The 18,684-nt window shown below is 46.8% G+C and overlaps 1 pseudogene across 1 annotated transcript; it reads left to right on the top strand.

Moving 5' to 3' along the window:
* The first annotated feature begins 5,378 nt into the window (after window positions 1-5,378).
* Window positions 5,379-13,417, top strand: LOC123399540 (annotated as a pseudogene). The gene is made up of 5 exons (XR_006610390.1): window positions 5,379-5,627; window positions 5,700-5,880; window positions 6,002-6,163; window positions 6,781-6,844; window positions 12,819-13,417. The product of XR_006610390.1 is annotated as an uncharacterized LOC123399540 (transcript).
* The last annotated feature ends 5,267 nt before the right edge of the window (window positions 13,418-18,684 follow it).

Genomic DNA, 18,684 nt, shown 5'->3' on the forward strand with positions numbered 1-18,684 from the left:
TCTCGGGTCATGTCTACATAGTTCTCGAACCCGCAGGGTCTGCACACTTAAGGTTCAACGTTGTTTTATGCGTATTTGAGTTATATGGTTGGTTACCGAATGTTGTTCGGAGTCCCGGATGAGATCACGGACGTCACGAGGGTTTCCGGAATGGTCCGGAAACGAAGATTGATATATAGGATGACCTCATTTGGTTACCGGAAGGTTTTCGTGCATTACCGGAAAAGTTTCGGGCTCATCGGTAGTGTACCGGGAGTGCCGGGAGGGGTGCCGGGGACCATCGGGAGGGGTGTCACGCCCCAAGGGGTCTCATGGGCTATGGGAAGAGATAAACCAGCCCCTAGTGGTCTGGAATAAGTTCCCACTAAGGCCCATAAGGTTTGAGAAGGAAAAAAACACAAGGTGGAAAGAGTTTCCAAGTGGGAAGGTGGAATCCTACTCCAAGTAGGATTGGAGTAGGACTCCTCCACCTCCAATTTCGGCCAAACCTTTAGGTTTTGAGGCTGCCTCCTCCCCTCCCTCCCACCTATATATACGGAGGTTTTAGGGCTGATTTGAGACGACTTTCTCACGGCTGCCCGACCACATACCTCCATAGTTTTTCCTCTAGATCGCGTTTCTGCGGAGCTCGGGCGGAGCCCTGCTGAGACAAGATCATCACCAACCTCCGGAGCGCCGTCACGCTGCCGGAGAACTCTTCTACCTCTCCGTCTCTCTTGCTGGATCAAGAAGGCCGAGATCATCGTCGAGTTGTACGTGTGCTGAACGCGGAGGTGCCGTCCGTTCGGTACTAGATCGTGGGACTGATCGCGGGATTGTTCGCGGGGCGGATCGAGGGACGTGAGGACGTTCCACTACATCAACCGCGTTCACTAACGCTTCTGCTGTACGATCTACAAGGGTACGTAGATCACTCATCCCCTCTCGTAGATGGACATCACCATGATAGGTCTTCGTGCGCGTAGGAAAATTTTTGTTTCCCTTGCGACGTTCCCCAACATCTTGCTGGTGCTTGTAGTGTTCTTGGTTGGCAACAGCCACATATTTTATTTGTCATGTTTGAAGACCTGTAGCTATGTTGCATGCAGCTCCCAAAGAGCTAAGATGCAGATTATGGCAGATTATGAAGTTTTGTCATTTTGATCAAAGTATGTGCTTAATTGATGTTGTGGTGTTCTACCTTGCTCCATTTCATTCATGTTGGGTTGTTACATGTCTTGGCAACCTGGGAATACCAGATTTGTGCCAATTGTGTGTGTGGTGTTGATTCTTCCACGTAGAGCTTCATATCTTGTTCCGTTGTTTCCCGTTGATCCGTAGCTCCGTTTGCAATGTTCTTTATATGGTTTTTGCACCGTTTTTACGAGCCGCATCTGTTCATGTCATTCTCATGCATGTCAAAATGGTTTAGTGTTCAGTTCTGTCCAGAAACTTGCAGTAGTTTATTTTGCTTGTCCTAGTGATAGAAATAGTGGTGCATGCTCATTTGTCATCTCATGCATCATGTGATTGTTGCATCTTGTGGTGCTGCTGTTTATTGGCTGTTGTTCTTATGTTGGGTAGCACCGGGATCGGAGAACGAATACGTGGAGTCAGGAGAGTACGTGCAGGACGAACCAGAACCATTCCAAGCTGAGGATATCACATGCAAGATGATATGACCTTGATTCCATCTCTAGACTTGTTATGCTAGTTTCGTTTCCATGTCATATTGTTCGCTGCCTACCACTGAAATTAAATTGCCTCTTCATATGCCATGAGCCCAAACACCGTACTCTTTCCTAACAAACTTGTATGTCCAAGTAGGCTTGCTCAGCTGCTAATGTTAGCATTGCTAGTTGCAGGTGTTTTGACTCATGTGATAACATGAGCTTGATATCATTATTTTAGATTCTGTTATTTAATTAATGCACCTATATACTTGGTAAATGACGGGAGGCCTAGCCTTTTGCCGGGTGTTTTGTTCCGTTATTGCCGCCTTAGTTACCGGTTACCGGTGTTTGATTCCATAATGATCGCTCCTAACACGTTCGGGGTTGTTATGGGGACCCCCTTGATAAATCGCGTAGTGCTAAGGCTTGTCCGGCAGGACCCAACTTTGGTGTTAATTTGCTAATCACTTAATAATAAACTGCATAGGGAATAGCTACCCCGAGGTTTATAATCAACAACCCGGGCCAGTGCTCCTCATGAGTGTTGGTCCAAATTAGAGCACTGAGCGGGGCCAACTCAGGGCAACTTGAGAGATTTCTATCAGGCCACTGTACGCGTCGCTCATCCGTCGTGTCCTGAGACTGAGATACGCGGCTCTTATCAGGGTCGTCGACACGTCGGGAGGTCCTGCTAGCCTTGTCTTACCTTAGCGGTATATCTTGCATATAGGAATCCAAGTGAAGCTTTGGTTTCCCCCAGAGTTGAGGTTTTCCTCTAAGGAATCCGACGAGATCACGAGATTCGTGATAGAGGATGCCTTTGCGGCCTGTGTTCGTTTGTGATGGACTAGTTGGAGCACCCATGCAGGGTTTAATCTTTTGGAAAGCCGTGCCCGCGGTTATGTGGCAACTTGGAATATTTTTGTTAACATCCGGTATTAGAGAACTTAAACATAAAGGTATAAAACTGCCAACTGTGTGCGTAACCGTGATTGTCCCTTCGAAGATCTCTCTTCGATCGGGAACACGGTGGGGTTATGAATGCCGTAGGTAGGTGTTCAGGATCACTTCGTGATCAAGTAAATCCGACCGTTAGTATAGACCACCTTTACTTTTACTTTGCGTAAGTTAGCCACTGATCAAGCATAGGTCGCTGCAGCCTGATACACTTCACCCCTACCTTACCCAATAACATGACTAGTTCTGGCACCAAGGTCTTAGATTGCTGAGTCCCCGTGGCTCACGGATTCCTCCGAAACTCCCAGCAGGTACAGGTACCCCAAAGACAGATGATCCCGACGGCACCCAGCTGGCGTGGCAGTATGACGAGGAGACAGACCGCCTTTACGTGAACTATCCAGAGGACTGAGCCGTGGTCGTGATCGTGGGCCTGCAGCAGGGTAGCATAGCATTTTCCATGTTTTGTAGTCCGTACCGGAACTACCTTGTTTGTATCTGTGTTGTACTATGAGTTTTAATAAGAAGACAGTTGAATCCCGAATTGTCTATTTTTATTATTATTTGTGCTATGTTACTTGCTTGCGAAACGCTTAGATGCGCTTCTTTCCAATTCGGGGCCTCGACCCCCAGATCGGAAAGGACCGCATCTTGGTCGTTACAACATCACACTCCCTAATCCTGTCCTAAGCATCCGAGAGTCAAATCACAAGCCCTTGCTACGCCCCACTCACTTGCAGAGGAGCTGAATCCAGAAACACGGCAACTGCCACCAAAATCTACCTAGTCAACCTGAATTTCGCTTGTTGAGCAGCTTGCAGCCCTGACACTTCAAATTTCGCAACATGCAGTGTACAAGTAGATTAACAACATGCTTTTGTTTGGCACTTTGGTACATGGAAGTTTGAAATCATCAAAAGTATCAGCAGCATTTCAAAAGCTACATTTCCTTAAACATACATTTCAGAACCGCACTAAAAAGAACTCCATGCAAGCATGTCCCAGTGGTAGTTTATTTGTTTTACAATCAAATTATAGATCAATGGCTGAAGTGCTCAATTATGTCATGAAAACATGTTTGGGTATAAACAAGGTTACAGTCCTCCCCAGGTAAATTGTTCATGATACAGTGGCAGTTCGGTACGCAGCAAGCTTAGTTTGTTAACTTTGCATCCCCGACCAGAACAGTTCAGGCAATGTCTTTCACATACTAATAATACACCGTCAGAACACCATATCCAGCTACCCAGCTAGACATGGCACTCCCAAATCCTGTCGTAAGCATCCGAACCGCAAGCCCTTGCTAAGCGCCACTCACTTGCAGAGGAGCTGAATTCAGAAACACGGCAACTGCCACCAAAATCCACCCAGTCAACCTGAATTTCGCGTGTTCGGCAGCTCAAGGACATGCAACCCTGACGCCGCGAATTTGGGGCATGCCCGTACATGTACAGAGCAGAAGAGCGCAATTCCGGAGTTGACGGAGCGTACCTGCAGGTAGAGTAAGGGGGTCGGCGATGAAGTTGCTGGGGTAGCCGACCTTGGTTGCGGAGGCGCAGGTGAGGACGGGGTTGGCCACCGGCCACGCGGAGCCGTTGGCGCTGCTCTTCCCTTCCTGCGCAGACCAAACCAAATCGCACACACAGCAGTAAGCATCCCAGCGCCTCCTCCGGAAGTCAAAACTCAAAACCCACCCACACACAACGGAGGCAACACAAGCCTTGAAGGAAGTCTTGGGGCCAAGCGCGGCCGGCTGGGGCGGCGGCCCACGGGAGTGCTGCGAGCGAGCGGGACGAGTGTCGTCCTCGTGCAGAGGCGGGCAAGGACAAGCGGCGGCGCTGCTTCAGGTCGAGCGGGACGGCCCGCCGGTGGCGACGACGGCAGGGCCCGGTCGGATCCGGGAGGATCTGACCGGGGTGGATCCATTTTCGGCGGATTTGGCGTGGATGCGGGCAGATCCGGCGAGATTGAGGGGCGGCGGCTCCATGGCCCTCCTGGAGATCTGGGGAAGATGCGGTCGCTGGCAGCCGCCGTGCCAAGTCCTCGTTGGAGAGTCGTCGTCCCGCGTCCTCATGTGCCTCCTCGTGCCCGCGCGACACCCCACGCCCTCGCCATGTCCTCGACGGAGCGTCGCCGACAGGCGTCCTCATGTGCCTCCTCGTGCCCGCGCGACACCCCACGCCCTCGCCATGTCCTCGACGGAGCGTCGCCGACAGGCGTCCTCCTGCGCCTCCTCGTGCCCGCGCACCACCCCCACAGCCTCGCCTCTCCTCATGCCCGCGCACCGCCCCCACAGCCTCGCCTCACCGGCGAGAAGGCCCGCGCGGGACGTGGAAGGAGGTGGCGATGGGATGGGATCGAGATGGGATCATGGTGACGGAGGTGTCGTTGGGTTATTGTTTTTTTCTTTCTCTGGTACGTACCGTTTCTGACTGATTTGGGGACTGCGGGTTAATTACCTGAAACGACAGGGACTTTTTTGTAAAAAACATCGCGACGAACGACAGAAGCGCTCCGCGCTTTATTATTAGGGAAGATAAGTCAGGTGAAAAGTGAATGACTTAAAACCAGTGATTTATAAGTCACGTCTGTTTGGTTGTCGTCTGACTTATAAGTCACCTTTTCATGCAAAAGTGAATGACTTATAAATTTGGGTGAAGCACTTATGACTTATAAGTTGGATCTGTTTGGTAAAATAAGTCACTTTTTGCAATTTTTCAATTTATAAATTGGTGACTTATTTTGGAACCAAGGGCCTTATTCAGGATATCGATCGGCTACGAAATCAATTAGGTTTGGCTTATGTTGGGTTTGGCTGTTCGGTGCGGCGGCGGCGGCTGCGGCTGCGGTGGCGCCGGCGCCTACCTGACGGCTCAGAGAACAACGGCGGCTCGGAGCGGAGCTGGCCGCAGCGGCGTTCTTGCTGCGGGAACTGGGGCCAGGGGTCTGAGCCTTAGGGTTTCCTTCTCGCCCAACTCCCACCCCCACCGCGTCGGTACTTCATGCCCGTGGCCAGTGGTAACTTCAGCTCCGTTCCCCAACTCTAATGTTTGTATAGGGTGCGTCGACTCTAAACCTCTGCCTCTGCAGCGTTGCTCCCCCGGCCCTTCTCCGGATCTGCGCGTCAGTAAGAAGAAGAGGGACGAGGCATGGGATGCGTTGAAGACGGAGATCGGCCGCTCGTTCCGCCCACATCTGCGCAATCTAGGCGAGATCTTTTCGCTCCGCAGCCCCTACGACCTGGAAGACTACCAGATTGGCATGCTCTTTGGTGCGTTTGAGTTGATTGAATTGCTCTGGTGCATGTTATTGTCAAAAATAATAATCGTGTTCACTGTTTTCACTGTTGTCTGTCGAACCCATCACATTAATGTGATTATGTTTATTTGCAGGTGCATTTCTTGGATGTGTTGGCTGTTACCAACTGTGGAAGACGGCGCCTTCCATATTTGTTGATGCCTTCCTTGCATTCATCTTCTACAAGCTCAGTGTTGTGTCCTCAGAGTTACATAGAAACGACAAGTCCAACAGCTTGATTACGCGGCTGAAATTCGGTAATTTTATTGTTAAAATTGGTTTTCAGTTATACTAGTTTGCCAGCAACCATTGTGATCATGTGGTACACAAAAAAGCAGAGTTAGCCGACGAGATTTGGGTACAAGCTGTTCTCTGTTGAGCTATTGTGTGTTTCCAAGTTAGAACTACTACTATCGTATTATCTTTGACTCATTACTGTCCTGTAACTTAAAAAAAGGATATCAGCTTCATTCAAAACTGCAGTCATTTCGGGATTGAATTAACAAATTTATAATGCATACACTTTAATTATCTGAGTCACTTGCACCATTGCCAAATGCCCCGCAAGACTCCTCCCTGTATGAAGTGGTCTGAAATTGCTATGAACTGAACAGGTAATGTATATTTCAGAAGTGACTGATCAGTAACAACTTTATGTGTTCATTTTTCAAATCACCAGGGGGCTTTTTAAGCAACATTAGAATAGCTTATGTAGTATTAATTATAAGTTTTTCTTACGCATTCATATATACTTTACAACTTCAGGTCACTTTGCTAATCACAAATCATTTTAATGGTTCTATTTTATTCCTATTTGCAGTAGTTCCACTTAGCCATATTATTGGACATTCATTGGATCGCCTTCTCATTGTAGGTACCATACTTATCATGGTTTGGAAGGACATCAAGAAAACCTATGTCCTCCTGGATGTTGTTAGGTTAGTATGTATTGTCTAACTATTAAATCATGTAGTAGCCAGGTACGGCAGTTTTGTGCCGAATCATCATTTGCATTTTTGGAACAACAAATATCATTCTTCTAACATTGAATTACAAGCTCTAGAATGTCAACTTACCCTCCAATTTATACATCACATAATTCAGTTTTCTATTTATCTTTTTTTTATTAACATTTTAGAGCTTAGATAGCTTGTCAAGCTGATATACCAACAGTACAGCATCATAAGAGTTATGTTTCAGGACCTATAGGTCCACCATACAGCGGTAGCTAATCCTTTTTGGTGTCCACAAGAACCTTGTGTTGGAAATGCGAATTTTAGGGAAATATTATAGCCCTAGAAAATAATATGTGTAAGGGGACTAGAACAATATATATCAATGTAGAAACGGGGGCAGGAGCTCACCTCTCTGTGTCTCGCGTATAGCGGTTCACTAGATCGGGGTTGGACAGGATGCTCCTCTTCTAGGTCAGCTGACATGGGTTGGGCCTCACATGCTTAAGTGTGGATGGGCCTGGCCCATACCGGTTCAACACTCACCCTCATGATCGGTGGTAGATATCTATCATTTCCAACTTGTCACACGCCAAGTTACAATTCTTTGTTCCCAGTCCCTTCATCAAGCAATCTGTAAACTATTGCCCAAAGTTGACATGAGTAAGGCTGATGATCCCAGCATCAAGTTTCTCCTTAATAAAGAAGCAATCAATTTCCACATGCTTTGTCCTATCATGTTGAACTGGGTTATTAGCAATGGCTATAGATGACTGATTGTCACACCACCACCTTCAAGGGTCCCTTCCTCAGAAGTTTCAACTCGCCCAGTAGGTGCTTCACCCAGAGCATCTCACACAACCCTTGAGTTAATGCTCTATACTCAGCTTATGTTGTTGATGTAGACACAACAATATGTTTCTTGCTTCTCCATGTCACCAAATTTCCTCCCACAAACACACAATAGCCTGAAGTTGATCTTCTATCATCTTGACAATTGGCCCAATCAGAGTCATTGTATCCATCCATCTCAAGATGTCCACTCTTCGCAAACCAGAACCCTTTACATGGAGTCCTCTTCAAGTATCTCAGGATTCTGTGAACAATATCAGGATGCCCACTTCTTGCTTCATGCATGTATTTGCTCACCTCCCCCATGACATATGTAATGTCAGGCCTGGTATGAGTGTATGACACAACTAGAATAACCTCCCAACCAGTTTTTGATAATCTTCCTTATTCACTAGCTCACCTGATTGTGCTGTCACTTGATGATTTTGTTCAATCGGAGTAGGGGCACACGACATCCCATCATGCCCATGTCACTCAAGAGATCCAAGGTGTATTTCCGTTGGCACAAAGATATTCCCTTCTCTGTCCGAGCCACTTTTATGCCAAGGAAGTACTTTAGATTGCCCAAATCCTTTACCTCAAACTCCTTGCTCAGACACCCCTTCACTCTCTTTATTTCCTCTTCATCATCTCCAGTGATGATGATATCATCAACATACACAACAAGAATGGTGATATTCTTCTCAGTGTGTTTATAGAACACCGTGTGATCACCATTACATTGGCCATACCCCATATTATGAATAGCTCGTTTGAACCTATCGAACCAGACCCTCGGCGATTGCTTCAGTCCATACAAGGATTTCTTCAACCTGCATACCTTCCTTGTAGTCCGTTCTGTGTTAAAACCTGGTGGTATCTCCATGTATACCTCTTCTTTCAAGTCACCATGTAAGAAGGCATTCTTGACATCTAACTGGTGCAATTTCCACCCAAAGTTTGCACCATACGAGACCAATTTCCTTATTTTGTTCATCTTTGCAACTGGAGCAAACGTCTCATCATAGTCAATCCCATAAGTTTGACTATATCCTCTTGCGACCGATCTAGCATTATACCGTTCCACCTTCCCCTCTGGATTTTGCTTCACGGTAAAAGTCCACTTACAATTCACTGCTCTCTCTTCTGTTGGCAATGTAAAAACCCACTTACAACTCACTGCTCTCTTTTCTGCCGGCAATGTGGTTAGCACCCACCTCTTGTTCTTTTTCAGTGCTTCTAACACCTCTATCATTGATTCACGCCACTTCGGATCATGCTTTGCAGCCTTCCAATCCTTAGGGATAGACACCATTTGCAGGGAGGCAACAAACGCCTTATAACACACAAAATTGCCAATGTCAAGGTCATCACAAGCATCATCCTTTGGTAGGGCCTTCCTTGCTACTTCACCCTTCCTTGCCGCTTCACGTTTAGCCTTTCGCAACGCAATGGGCAGCTCCACCGTGTCAGATCAGCTTGCCTCAGTGCCTTGCTACTCCCCTTGCACTCTTGCATCACTGCCTTGCTGCTCCCCTTGCACTCTTGCATCACTGCCTTGCTACTCCCCTTGCACTTGGGGTTGTCGTCGAGATTACACTGTTAGACTTATATTGATGTTGGCCTTTGGCCTTTTGTATTCTCACCTTTTGGCATTTTCATGTACATCATATATATGGTGGCTTTTGCCTCCTAGTAATACAAGTTGATTTCCTAACATGGTATTAGAGCTCTAGGTTTTTTTCGCACGCGCAACTCATGCTACGATCAACTCGCGCTGCCCGTTTCTTCTCTTGCCGTCTGTGTTGCTTCACTCCGTCCGGTGCTCCAGCTAGGCGTCGTTGATGCCTCCCCCAAGTGATGTTTTCCTCATGTCTGGTCTTTTGATCTACTCGCCAGACTCCCGATCTGCTCACTTAGATCGCTGCTGCTGCTGGCCTTCAGTGTTGACCGTTGCTGGATCGCTGGGCCTCCTAAGATTGATCAGTCGCTGCCGTTGTCAGGTGTGACTCGCCTGGCCCTCACGCGCCGGCTGCAGGTCACCTGCCCGTTGCTCCTTGTCGAGCGCCCATGCCGACTGCTTCCTCTCGCCAGTCCGCCCGCATGTTGTGTTGCCCGCCCCTCCTCATCGAGCGACTCGTCTTCTCCTGGCTGGATGCAACTGTTCGGGTTAACGCCCCAGCTGCTGGATCCTGTCCAAGTCGCCACTAGGCTCCCGTCCTGCTCGATGTCCATTCACTAGGAAGGTTTCGTCGCCAGGACCGCAAGCATCTGGATCGAGGCTTCTGCTCGATCCAGCCGGCTCGTCCGTCTGCCAGGACCTCAAGCCTACCGATCGGGCTTCTGGTGGGCCACCGTGCTGTTCGGCTTGGCCAAATTGGTTCCTTCGTGGCATTTTCCAAAAAAAAAGAGGGAAGGACAGGTGCAATGTGTGGCGTGCCTCTGCCTCGTCCATTGAGTGTCGACGGTGTTCCCTATATTGATCCTATCTCCCATATACGTCATCGCTCGGTGCTTGGTGCTCGTCCCCTCCTCATCAAGCGGCTCGTCCTCTCCTGGTTGGATGCAGCCGTCCAGGTCAACGCCCCAGCTGCTGGATCCCGTCCAAGTCGCCACCAGGCTCCCGTCCTGCTCGATCTGTTCCATTTGCCAGGAAGGTTTCGTCGCCAGGACCGCAAGCATCTGGATCGGGGCTTCTGCTCGACCTAGTCTGCTCGTTCGTCTGCCAGGACCGCAAGCCTATTGATCGGGCTTCTGGTTGGTCGCCGTGCTGTTCGGCTTGGCCGGATTGGTTCCTTCGTGGCATTTTCCAAAAAAAGAGAGAGGGAAGGACATGTGCAATGTTTGGTGTGCCTTTGCCTCGTTGTCCACTGAGTGTCGATGGTGTTCCCTGTATTGATCCTATCTTGCATATACGTCGTCGCTCGGTGCTTGGTGCTCGTCCGCATGGAGGTGGTGGTTGTCACTCTACTTCGACACCTTATGCGACACCCACCGGTGCTGCTAGCCGCTCTACATCGACTCCATCGACAGCTGCACCGCCTCCTCTAGCCGCTTCTCTACATGTTGTTGGTTGTTCTTCAACGACTCTACCCACGACTTAGGCACATTCATGGTAAACATCAACGACTAAGCAACCTCAAGAATATGGTGATTCTTCCTTTCCGCCACTCCATTCTCAGGATGGGTGTCCGTACATGCAGTTTGATGAAGAATCCCTTGGTCAGCTATGAAAGCCTCGAAAATGTTGTTCACATACTCTGTGCCATTGTCAGTCCTGAGCACCTTGACCTACACCTGAAACTGGTTCTTGACAAAAGTATGGAAGTTTTGAAAGCACCTCATCCTTGTGACCCAACAAGTAAATCCAAGTCATACGAGAATAGTAGTCAATAAAGGTAGCAAAATACTTCTTTCCATTCATTGACACCATTGGGCTAGTCCATACATCAGAATGAATGATCGTAAAAGGAGATATGCTCCTAAGCCCCTTACTCACCATTGGGCTCAAGCAACCGAACTTGTCAAGGATCACATAACAGTCTAATTGATCAATGAGAGCACTGAAAGAGACCAAATTGACATGATAAGCCGACACGTGCAGGGAGATGGTCGGAGTGCACTTTACTGTACCAACCCCCATGACAGGCTGTTTTGTGCCATCGGCCGTTTGTATTGTGCCCATGTGAGAAATAGGATGCTTATTGTATAACTCGAGCACGCAGGATTTACTAGCAACATGCTTAGCTGCTCCAGAGTCAAGAACCCACTCTGGAGCACTCTCATTAGTAGCAAGAGATGCTCCTTCTGGATTACCTTCATCAGTGGAGGCCCATTGAGCAAAGTCTCCATAGGCATCATCATCTACATCTTTGCCTTTTGACGTCCCAGTGTCTCCTGCAACGGCCATGTGAGCCCTCTGACCCCTGAGTGTCCTGAGTAGTCACCTCTGCCCCTAGAAGCCCGACCCCTGAGGTCTCTGAGTATCCACCTCTGCCTCTAGAACCCTTGCCTCTGCTAGTTCTCCCTCTGTTGTATCCCTACCTCTGCCACGAGTTGGACATTCCCTCTTCTAGTGACCTACTTCCCCACATGATATTACATTTATTGGGATCTCCCCACTCCATGCGTTCAGGGACTGCAAATGTCGAGGGGGGGGGGGCAAAGGTATTCAGACTGCATATAAGTCACACACATAGCCTAGCATAAATGGCCAATGTTTTCACAGCCACATGAACCCTGATAACTTTGCTTCACGTCCAGTAGGCCAGGAAATCTATAGTCGACACATTCTCTTCCCCCTTGAGAATGCAGTTCATAATTCTGTTTGTCCAAGAAGGCATGAAGCATTGTTAAACTGCATTCGTCTCATTGCACAGCATGCAAAGAGTACAAATGTGCAAACCACAAACTGTCTAATGCTTCCTTTCAATGTGTCATGCCATCTAATTAATTCACTGAGTTGCCGTTCACCATGGTTGGTCTAAATCGTATGTGCCTCTGCTAGAATTTTTGCCAAACTTATCTTTAGCTTTGTTGCCTAATATTGGAGCTTTAACACGAACATATGATAAGTACAATCGTATGTGCCTATACTTAATGCTCCCTCCGTCCCAAAATAAGTGTCTCAACTTTATACTAGCTCTAGTATAAAATTGTACTAAGCTTAAGACACTTATTTTGGGACAGAGGGAGTATTTGTTAGCTTATCTACTAGATATATACTCGCTCCGTTCCTAAATATAAGTCTTTGTAGAGATTTCACTACGGACTAAATACGGATGTATGTAGACATACTTTAGAGTATAAATTCACTCATTTTGCTCCGTATGTAGTTCGTAGTGGAACCTCCTCTAAAAATACTTATATTTAGGAACGGAGGAAGTACATGTTTGTAATCAGATTTCAGTAGTATGGCAAGTCTTGGTTAAACTCTGTGTAGAACATGCATTCCTGAGTCATACTTCATGTAAGCATCTAAATTTTGTATCTGTTGTATCAATATGATATAGACTGGAGTTGGCTTTGACCTTTGCCAGTTAAATGAAACAATACAATTATCTTTCTCATGCATTTCTTTTCGAGATGGCTCATTCAATCACTAACCAAATATAGTTTCATGACATAGGATGCCGGTTTTCCTCCTCTACATCTGTGCATTCCTGTTCGATGTTGCTGGCGTGAAGAATTATGGAAGGCGTGGCTTGGTGTATTTTGTGAATCTGATGAAAACCAGAGGTGGGATTCAAGAGATATGCAGGATTATGTGGTTGCCTGGCTATATCTCTCCCTATGATGATGGATTGAACTGGTCATGAGGCTCAGGTCCTTGCGCATGCATGAGAATGAGACCGCATCCCCTTGGGTACTTCCTGGATGGGCATGTATCGAATCAGACTTCTAGAGATTTGCAAAGGATTTTGTTCAGTTTGAGGGATTCAGTGTAGTAGCGCCTCATCCAAACAAGCCTTTGTTCGGGCGTAGAATATGGGAGCCCCAGTCTGTAATATATATATTTGCTACAAGTTCTCGTCTGTACAAGCCACCATATGTAGTATCTAACTTATCTTAGATGAATATCTACTCCCCTCATCTCAAAATAAGCGACTCAACTTTGCACTAACTTTGTATTAAAGCTAGTATAAAATTGAGTCATTTGTTTTGGGACGGAGGGAGTACATAGTTTCTCCTTTTCTTACTAATAAATCTAGTATCAAACTTACCTTAGATACAAATTTGCCCCCTTTTCCTATAAATCTTTCTGAAATTCTGTAGTGGTTATTATACATATATCTACCAGCTGGTGTCTGATGTTTGCAAGTACGAGGTGTGCTTGCATGGAGTACTCCATCCGTTCGGAATTACTTGTCACATAAATGAATAAAAATGAATGTGTCTGAAACTAAAATACATCTAGATACATTCATTTCTATAACAAGTATTTTTAGACGGAGGGAGTACAATCCAAGATTGTGTGTGACCGTGCATTAACACTACCTGGACACAAGTACATGCGACGGATCGCAACACCCCAAGCTACACTATCTGAGATCAATACATATGTGACCTCCTACGAAGAAGAAAGAGAAATAGTATGGTTGATCTTTTTTTTTATATAAATGGGGCAGAAGCCCCAATCATCCACTGACAAATGCGACGGATCGCAACACCCCAAGCTACACTATCTGAGATCAATACATATGTGACCTCCTACGAAGAAGAAAGAGAAATAGTATGGTTGATCTTTTTTTTTATATATAAATGGGGCAGAAGCCCCAATCATCCACTGACAAACCCTGAAGTAGAGAAGGATTTGTGTTAGTTATGAATGAAAAACCATGAAAGCAAACTCAAAGGATATTCTGCAAATCTTTTGGCGGATTTCTCCCTCTGCTTCTTAGCCCACGAGGTATTAGCAACTGTTTTCAGTTGTTGTCCCTCTTTCAAGTGTGAGTTCTTATGCGTTACTCATCCACTTCCTGTTTGCCTTCATGTGTAAACATGCCGTTAACGTTCATTCCGAGACGTAACTTGCATCCATGCACATGGTCACGTCATGTATGCACGACCAGGATTTTTATTTAAATATCATTCTTAAAAAAATTAGAGTTTCGCTCAACTCCATCGGTTGGACATTTGGTACGCGGTCCATCTTTGAACCAATGACCTCATCACTCACACGAGGCACCCCGAGCTAGTGTTTGACTCACCTCTTAGGTGTTGAGCATCAGGTTTGCCCTACATCTTCGAGTCAATCACCTCATCATTCACTTGAGGCACCCGAGCTAGTGTTTGATCCACCTCCACCCATTGGACATCAGGTGCACCCTCCATCCTTAAACCAATCACCTCATCGTTCATACGAGGCACTTGCGCTAGTTTTTGGCCCATCTCCACCTGTTGGACATCAGCTGTGCCATCCGTCTTTCCAATCGCCTTCATCATTTACACGAGGCTCTTGAGGTAGTGTTTGGTCCACCTCCACTGTCTGGTCATCGGTGACGTCCTCCATCTTTGACACAGTCACCTCATCATTCACACGAGACAGCCCGATCATCTTATCATTCACACCAGGCATTCGAACTAGTATTTGGAGCATCACCCATCGGGCAACCCATACGCCCTTCATCTCTCGCTTGATCTCCTCGTCAATGAGAAGAAGCAGCCGATCTAGTGTTTGCTTCACCTCCATCCGTTGGGCATCCGGTACGTCCTTCATCGTCGGCCCACCTCCATGTAGTGTGAGCGTGTGTATGCAGCTGGAGTCATCAAACGGCAGTATGCGCATCACCTCGCGTCTCCCGGGTTTGGTCTTGGATAGTGCCAAGAGGAAATTTAAGAAAGGGCTCAGGAGCTTCTTCATGCCGCTCAAGTCCGAAAGTACCGACATGGTGTAAAGGCAGTAAACAGAGGTCCTGCACGAGACATGCACATGCATACATCAGCTCCCTGATTAAAACATCAGCATATGTATATTTGAACTGTAATCGTAACCAGGTTCAGTGGAAGGCACGGATTAATAGTAACTACCTGATGTAATCAAGGGGGGGGGCAATGCTTTTGTGGATATCCTTGAAGGCCACTGTGAGGCCGATGGCTGTGTGCGTTCATCATGAAAAAAATTCAGTTCAGTTCAGCTCAGAATGAAGAGGAATTGAAGCCATGCATGTTTTCACATGGGATGTGAAGGGACGATCAACGGAAGCGGCGACTAACCGAGCTGGACCCGGGTGATGAGGTCGTTGCAGAAGCCCCGTTTTCGGACGTCGGCCGCGAGGACGCCGAGCTTGTAGAAGGCGTAGGCGAGCAGCAAGTCGAGGCATGTGGATGGATCCATCTTCCACATCTGCCACAGCGCCACACACGCCAGGAGGTTGACACGACGATTTTTGGCATGGTTTCGTTATATGGCGCTATCATATGTCCATGTTAGTGGAGACTTTAACCCACGGAGGGTAACGGTTGCGGGAGTCCACGGAAAGCAACACCCACGGAGGACTTCCCCGACGAGCTCCTCCACTCCGAGCGCTTCTTCCACTACTTCCTCTTCGGTCGCTTCTTCTTTGCCCCGAACGTAAGCCAGTGCTCCTCCTCCCTCCTTCCTGTGTTGGTTCGTGCTCCATAGCCGTAGGTTCATCGCGTGCTTCGCCTCTGTCGCCGGAGCCGCCGCTCGCCGTGGATCCGTCGTAGTAGGGCTCCTCGGGCCGTAGTAACGCTAGAAATGGAACCCTGGTTGCCCCAGCAACCTTCCATCTAGGACCCGCAGGTTGGTTTGCGGCACAGCGCCGGCGAGACACCTCCCCTGTTCCGGTCAGTCGCCGGTAGCAGATGAGCAGGGGGTTGTTTTCTTCTCTTTTGCAGCGCATAGTAGTTCAGACGCCGATTCGTAGTGTAGTGGTAGCGCGTTGTTGTTCCTGATGGGAGGGCGTCGGTTCGATCCCCCCTCGGCACTCTTTTGTTTTGTTGAATTAACTGCACAGTGACCATAGGAACAGGTTACCCTGTTACTTCCTCTACCCTGTCGACAAAGTGGCAGTAGTGTGGTGGCTTGGTGTTGTTGCTGGTCACCAGATGCTCTGGGTTCGATTCCCAGGAGCACCTGTTGCATTTTTGTTGTCTTTTCTTTTATTTTCAATTTCTGTTTTTCTAGCTCTTAGACAAAGTGGCCTTTTAGTTCTTTTTCCTGCTAGTGTAGCTAGGTGCGGATTGCTTTGTGTGTGTGTTTTGTACACTAGTAAAGTGATAGATGGTGTTTTGCTAGCCTTGTGAAACCTATGATGATTGCACTTTTGTGGTGTGAAGATGCACTTGGTAGGAGATTGTGTAATTTGTTTTGGTTACTTGTAAGTGGTGTGCTTTAAGGTGTGAGAGTTTGCACTAGGGCAGCATGTGTAACCACATCTTATGAGCTTTAGTGTGGGCTATGTTGTGCTTGTAGTTTTATTTTCTTGTATAGATTTAGTGGCGTGAGATTATGGGTGTGGATGCCTCCCCCTCACCACATGTATTTGGTGTGTATGTGATGCACTAGGTTGCTAGCTATGATAAGCATGTGTAGGTGGAGTTTGCTAGTTAAGCATGGGTAGATTCTTATGGGGGTTGCACCTTGAGGGTGACATGACTCCAAGGGTGTTCCTTGTGGTGCATGTGAGAGTGTGTACCATCACATGCCCATATGTGAGGGTGTGCATACTCTCTTGTTAGCATAGGAGTTATATTTTGTTGTGCTTGATGCTAGTGATAGTGTGGTATATGTGTTGGTGTTGTTGACGTGCATGACACAAACATGGGGTTCAAACCCCCATGTCACTTTGTCTATGTAGTTGTTATCTTAGAAGAATGCTTTATGGAGTTGCATATACAGTTTTGTTGAAAGTTTGGTCCTTGATTCCATGGTATAGGTGGAGCCCAAGGGCATGAGTTTTTGTGTGTTAATAGTAGGGGTTTTTGCTCTACACCATAGTGGTGTCAATGACCTCTTGGTGTTGTGTGTGTGCAAACTATGCCTAGACAAAGTGGGCATGTGGCTGGAAAAATTCCAGATTAGTGAACTCTGAAATTTCACTAAAGTCTGGGATTCTGGAAACATTTTCTTCCCCTATAGATGAGGATGTGCTGGTCATTCTGTTGAAAACTAGCCTTAGTTCAGTGCTAGGATTTTGAACCTGGTATGTTTGTGAATCTCCCTGTAAAATTTCAAAGCATTTGGAGTCCAGTAGGTTGTGTTTTGATTGCTGTCAAAAAGCTTCAGAACAGAGACAGAAACTCAGGTGCAGGAATTTTCACTAAGTCCCTGAGATCTGATGGTTTTGGGAAAGTTTGTGGCCTTGTATCTTCTAGAGTTTAATTCCTTTTGCTGTGATTCTTGATGGTGCTTGTAGTGTTCTTGCTTGGCAACAGCCACATATATTATTTGTCATGTTTGAAGACCTGTAGCTATGTTGCATGCAGCTCCCAAAGAGCTAAGATGCAGATTATGGCAGATTATGAAGTTTTGTCATTTTGATCAAAGTATGTGCTTAATTGATGTTGTGGTGTTCTACCTTGCTCCATTTCATTCATGTTGGGTTGTTACATGTCTTGGCAACCTGGGAATACCAGATTTGTGCCAATTGTGTGTGTGGTGTTGATTCTTCCACGTAGAGCTTCATATCTTGTTCCGTTGTTTCCCGTTGATCCGTAGCTCCGTTTGCAATGTTCTTTATATGGTTTTTGCACCGTTTTTACGAGCCGCATCTGTTCATGTCATTCTCATGCATGTCAAAATGGTTTAGTGTTCAGTTCTGTCCAGAAACTTGCAGTAGTTTATTTTGCTTGTCCTAGTGATAGAAATAGTGGTGCATGCTCATTTGTCATCTCATGCATCATGTGATTGTTGCATCTTGTGGTGCTGCTGTTTATTGGATGTTGTTCTTATGTTGGGTAGCACCGGGATCGGAGAACGAATACGTGGAGTCAGGAGAGTACGTGCAGGACGAACCAGAACCATTCCAAGCTGAGGATATCACATGCAAGATGATATGACCTTGATTCCATCTCTAGACTTGTTATGCTAGTTTCGTTTCCATGTCATATTGTTCGCTGCCTACCACTGAAATTAAATTGCCTCTTCATATGCCATGAGCCCAAACACCGTACTCTTTCCTAACAAACTTGTATGTCCAAGTAGGCTTGCTTAGCTGCTAATGTTAGCATTGCTAGTTGCAGGTGTTTTGACTCATGTGATAACATGAGCTTGATATCATTATTTTAGATTCTGTTATTTAATTAATGCACCTATATACTTGGTAAATGACGGGAGGCCTAGCCTTTTGCCGGGTGTTTTGTTCCGTTATTGCCGCCTTAGTTACCGGTTACCGGTGTTTGATTCCATAATGATCGCTCCTAACACGTTCGGGGTTGTTATGGGGACCCCCTTGATAAATCGCGTAGTGCTAAGGCTTGTCCGGCAGGACCCAACTTTGGTGTTAATTTGCTAATCACTTAATAATAAA

This window comes from Hordeum vulgare, chromosome 5H (genome assembly GCF_904849725.1).
Source record: "Hordeum vulgare subsp. vulgare chromosome 5H, MorexV3_pseudomolecules_assembly, whole genome shotgun sequence".
Taxonomy (NCBI): domain Eukaryota; kingdom Viridiplantae; phylum Streptophyta; class Magnoliopsida; order Poales; family Poaceae; genus Hordeum; species Hordeum vulgare.